The sequence below is a fragment of the Opisthorchis viverrini genome (assembly GCF_000715545.1).
Source record: "Opisthorchis viverrini unplaced genomic scaffold opera_v5_12, whole genome shotgun sequence".
Classification (NCBI taxonomy): domain Eukaryota; kingdom Metazoa; phylum Platyhelminthes; class Trematoda; order Opisthorchiida; family Opisthorchiidae; genus Opisthorchis; species Opisthorchis viverrini.
The window spans coordinates 2,834,775-2,840,941 of NW_008751668.1; positions in this window are offsets into that span (position 1 = coordinate 2,834,775).

Here is a 6,167-nt window from a genome sequence, read left to right on the forward strand (position 1 = left end):
GGCCGATTTCTCATGGTGTAGTGAGGACAGCCAGTCGTGAAATATGTAGTGCGAGATCTCTTGCACTGGTCGACTGATACACACTCTGCCTCGGAAGTGTTTCAAATCGCAGCGAAAGCAACAGTATTCTTGATCATGTTTCCCATACAGTCGTCGAGATTCCTGAAACATTTACTGGTCCCTCGGACCCCATTTCCCGTTGTACACCGGGGTCCGTGCAGACCACCCTCTACAAAATTGATTTGTGTGTGGTTTAACGTAGCCTCGTTTGCTGAACGAGGCTATGCGCGAGATCTCGAGTGTGTTTGCTTCAAATTGCAGTTTAATGCGCCGGAAAAATTTCACTAAATGTCCCTTCTCCCGCCCTTCTGCCGATCACTTATTTCACGGAATGCTCCAGGGTTCTTAAGCCCGGAACTTCACTTCATCCTCGTCTCTGAATCCTCCTTTGCCCGTTAACTTGTTCGTCGGCGAGAATGTGACGTTTTTTTTCTACCCCAAAATCGATATGATTTGTGCATTGGAGTGAGCGTAAAAGATTGTCTTTTTTGGTCTCATAACTTCCGGGTTATTTACTCTAGACTTGCAGCCACAACCTTTCTTTCGGACTATGAATCTTGGATTTCCGGAAACCTCGGGTTTCTCCCCGACTTATATGTTTTCTAAAAGTTGTGCAGCCCAACCGGTCAGGCCGAGCAACAGTAGCATGTGCCGTAAATGATTTACAAATCTCATTGTTTTTACAAACGCTAGAGGACAGGAGTCAGTTGGAAAATTTCTGTACGACCATCAATGGAGACAAACTCCTCGACTTTCAGGTCACCCACAAAAATGGGATTTTGGAACTTCAGTTTAGCTGAAATATCACTCAACTGTATCTGAATAACTCGCTCTCGAGTGCCAATCAATGATCATCTGGATGATGCATCATGCTGGCTTGGGAGTGCGTCCGTCTCTTTAAACAGGAGTGTGTGTGCAATTGATAAGCCGTCAATGGATGCACTTGGCCCTACTTCTTATCTGCAGGCAGGAGGTTGACGGTGAAGTACACGATCAAGTACCCAATTGTAATCCACATGTACGACGTCATTCCGTTTCGCGCCAATAAATTTCAGTACTTTGCCAACGGAAGCTTTGAAGCCGTTGCCCGCCATTCCTAAACACAAGCCGCCCACAACTGTCACTCCCAACTGCTTTCTGAGATCTCCAGTCAATTTTGTTCTCTGAAAAACTGTCACCGTATGGGCAACAGGCGTTAGGCCAGCGTTTTTTATTTCGCTGGATTCTACCAGCTCCCCCTATGTCATCTGTTTAAGAATTGCTGTTTTTCATCCTAAATTTGCCGTGTTATCGTATTAGGGATTTACTAACGGCTTGGAACACGACTTTGAAAAAGCAGTGGCACATGCCTCGAAAGCACGGACGACGCTTGGTTGCGCTCTGAACGACTTGGTGATCACTGAATCGTAGTTCTTTTCCATAACTTTTTCCCTAATTCAAACATCGTCCTCCGACCTCTCACTATACCCTTAAAATTCCGCACACTGGTTACGTGCTCCTGCGAAAGCGAGTATATTACTGGTGATGTACCTCGACGTTTAATTCTTCTCCGGTCACGGAATTGCAGTGAGGGAGTCCCGTTCGCACATTTAGCATGGTGCTCTACTGATTCAACTCCATCTAATCGGGGCATCCGCAAACGTCCGAGGCATAGCCTCAAGCTGCATTCTCCTCACTTCTTTAATCTTTGAACGATGAACCACAAAGAATTATAATCAACCTGATGGCCAGCATGCTGGCTGTTCCTGAATTGATCCCCTTTGAGAAACGTAACGCAAATGATTGGAACCATCCATGAAGGATCCCGAGTGGAATATTCGCTTCCTGGCGAGGCCTTAACATCTCTATGGGTCTGGAAAATTCGAGGGATTGTGCGTAGACGCGACCCATGCCGAGGTGAGATGTACCGATCCGGTTAGTACGCGGCTCCGTTGGGACATTTTAGTGGCTGAACCTGGAAAGTTTGATGCTGTTTTGCACGGAATTTGGGTACAAAAGATCACCTACGATATTGAAAAAGTCAAAGTCACGTTCGTTCTGCCAGCACACTTTTTGTCTCCTATAGATCCGAGAAAATTTGCACACTAATGCTGTTCAAAAAGCCTTCATTCAACTGAAATCTCGGAAAAAGAAATGAATATAGGCTGCCAGAAAGAAATAAAATCCTGTGGACCGATACAGCCCAAATAATGTTGGGTAATTACCTTGGTGTCTTAACATGTTTCCCGAACATTAGATTATCTTATATCCAGGTATCACGCGCGAACGGTGCCTTCGAGTAACGCGTAATACCAGAACAAAGTCGGAGCTGAGTTTCTATACTATTAGTGTAAGACAAATTCACAAATTTTACAAACATTGGCAGTAGATATGCGTTCAAAAATCAGTTTTCCTGGAATGAAAGAATAAAAACTAAGTGAGCAAACGGGCTCACAAACCCTAAAGTCACAGGCGCAAAGTCGGGAATTAATGGCTTGATGACCTCAAGCCAAATGAGCATGTGGTAAGCACAAACAAAATTCAGTCCACAATTACAAAATAAAAATAAATGGGGTCAGAATAAACGTTGGGAAATTCATTGTCAGCGTAATAGACAATAAAAAAACCGCCAAATTCTCCAAATTGATTCAGCGGAAAACTCGGTTCCCGCGTTCATCCTACGCTCAAATCCATTCTAAGGTAACACAACAGATACGTACATAAAATGATCCGAGACCATTCTAACCACAAGTGAAGGGTTCCACGAGGCACAAGGCCAATCGCGTTCCTCCAGAAAACATAACCTTCTAATAGCTCTCTCAAAAACGCCGCCCGTCGTTCTAACATGCAGGGTTCTTACTAAGCCATCTAGGCCCGCCTCACAACTATCCACTACTCCAAGAGGCCACTTCTCACAAGGCAGGTCCTCACCAGAGACCAGAACCAAGCCCCATCGTTTCAATTCTTCAGTTGCTCTGAGCCACTTGGTACGCACCTGCAACGTTGATAGATATTCCCTTATCCAACGACGCCAGGATACGCAAGCAAGATAGTTGAACTGTTTCCAACCGGCACGACATCGCGAGGTTAGACCGTCGCGACCGGGTACCGCAAGACAGCGCCACATGAGCAACAGACTGTTTTGAGTAAGCGGCTCCAAATAGTTGCTGTCTGATGATAGCGGGACTATAGGTCGGTTATTTAGAATCCCTTCCGCCCGTATAAGTAGCGTGTTCAGTTGTTCATCGGTCGAACACTGTTCCCTACATAGATATAAAAGGATACGTCGCACCGACCTGATTATGCGCTCCCACACACCACAACGGTTGTTAGCTGCTGGTGGATTAAAGTACCACTATATATCCATACTCAAAAGCCGGTCTGATATTTTTCTCGAACTCCACCACTTTACATCATCCCGAAATTCCGTTAGCGCACCAACGAAGTTCGTACCCTTATCACTGTAGGTATCGGTGAAATTGCCACGTCTACCAACGAAGCGCATCAAATATTGTAGGAGTGAAGCCGCCGACAGGTTGCCTGCCATTTCCAAATGGACTGCTCCAGCTAAAGATACAGCCATGGCGTTTTCCTGCGAGCGGCTGCGTTTGGTCTTAAAAGGTCCAAAGTAGTCCACTCCCACGCACTCGAAGGGCACCAACTCGATTCTACTCTGTCTGCCGGTAATGGAGCCATCACTTGTGTACTGAGCTGTGCGGACCGGCGTCTGCATAAAGAGCACGCATCAATCACTCGTGTAACGGCGCCGGTCCCATTGATAATCCAATATCGCTCCCGTGTAAAGGCCAAGACATGCGCTACTCCACAGTGCCCTTCCACTTCATGAAAGCGACGTATGCTCAAGGAAGTAACATGATGTCGGTTTGGAGGAAGACCTGGATGCTTTACTGCCTGACTGAAGTTCGAGTAACTAAGTCTGCCCCACACATACAAAATACCATCAATAAGAACGGGTGACAATCTTCGTAAGCTGCCGTTTCGGGTCTATTGCTGGAGCGCTTCGCATACAGTATAGGAGCGTCAGCCTGATGCACCTCTTGCGGGTATTGACTGGATTGCCCGATCTTTATCAAACAAATACGTGCTTGGTGGAGTTCGGATACTGATGATACCGGAAGGTAAAGCCTCTTTCTTCGCTCAGCCCATCCCAATCAATAGATATTGCCTGTACTGCAGTAACCAAGCCACGACCTTTTGTAGCTTCATCCAACAGGAAAACCGAGTCATTAGCGGGCACATGACATCATTTCCTCCAATCGGTTGGCCTGTGCTACAAAGCATTTCAGCTCGACACCGTCGGGCTTCGTCACTCGAGACTACGTAGGCAGTTACCCTCTAGTTCGAGTACAAATCTGGGTCCCGTTAACCATCTACGCAGTGGACCGAGGTTATGTGTCCTTCGAGAGGCAATGTCAGTTGGGTTGTTCTCCGATGACAAACCACGAAAGACTGTTAGGCGATTTGCAACGAAGGTTCAAAATCTGGGAGATACGTTGTGGATGTAGTACAGAACAATCATAGTGGCCGCCCAAAACACAGTACGTAGGAAGTAGTCCATTGTACTTGCCACAATCAAGTCTGCTACTCGGACTGCCAAACACGCAGCCGTCAATTTCAACCTTGGAATCGAAGCGGACCTGAGAGGGGCCACCAGCGCCTTCGAGAAGACAAGCAAACAGCCAGAAACTTCAGCGCCTCCCATGAAGCGGGCATATGCTACCACACTATATGCGGTCTCCGATGCACCACGAAATACATGAAGTCCGACGTGCGGAATACCACAAACCTCTCTAGGCTTTACGCACCAGGGCTACAAAGGTTAGATAACCAATTATCTCAGCGAGTGAGATCGGTGTCATTTATCGGCTCGCCCAACCAAGCCCACCTTTGCACAGGGATTGCATTAGACACTTGCCGGGCATTAACCACGAAGTAACAACGCCCAGAGGATCATGCTGTGAAGACATACAGGAAAGAACACCTCTGCCTGTTGGCGGTTTCATCGGTAAATCAAAAACGATCACAAGTGTATCAGATTCCGTATCCCACAGCGGTCTTTCGTAAGGCGAACGTTGCACAGGAAGGGGAGGAGGTGGCCTCAAACGGGTGAGATGGCCACTGAAATTCAGGAGGTTCCCCAAAGAACTCATAGTTTTCCCACCACAGGAATTTCGGAGTATTTCTATCACAGGGGTTAACCTCGACCTGTAGGGACGTCTCTTTGGTGTCTGCTGCCACAGCAACTTGCTCTAAACGAAAGCTCAGCATAACATTTACAAGTTTTGCGGTTAAATCAGGGCCCTGATACAGGGACACACCTTGACATTTGGCAGCTCATTCAAATACGACCCGAATCTTTTCTGGCTTTTTTGGGTTATTAACCGGGTGGTGTGATGGATACCACTACTTTGAATCTAATGACGATGTGGGAGAATCCGCCACCCGTTCAATGCATCCTTTCTCCAGCTATACGCAAAGCACCTTATCGAATTTTCCGTGTAAAGCACGATCCTTGCACAGTCCAGTTTTTAGAACCACGGGACGCTTTCTAGCCATCTAGAAGTTATCGGGTAGGACAAGTGAGTTATCTTTCCATGGGAGCGGCAGTTGATAGTGCCTACTTACTCGCACCGCACCAGTCCCCGCTATCGACGGGGATCTTGACCCCTAAAGAGAGACTAGTGTTCGGTGCCGAAGTGTCTGCGACTCCTGAGTTGTACAGTTGCCGCAAATACTCCTGGACGAATTCACGGATTCACGGATTGATACACAGGATCGAGGCATTTGCCCAAGTTTCCCGGGTCGGTTTTGTTCTTGTCGGTCAGCGGCTGTCGTTCACCTGAAAGGCACAAGTGAAAAAAGGGTGCAGCACTACTCTTCATGCTCTCAGCGCGGGGCAGTATGCTCGCCAGCGCGAGGATTCGCATAAATAAATGTCTAATAGTGCTTTAAATTGGGTTCCAGAAGGAGCGTGTACAACCGTCGGAGGGCGGTCATTCCACGCAGCTACTACCCGAAATGAGAAGAAATTTTGTCTAATGAATGTGCGTGCCCTGAGCTTGAAAATTTTCTTACTATGTCCTCGCCGGGTGTTTGCTGGGTCAACG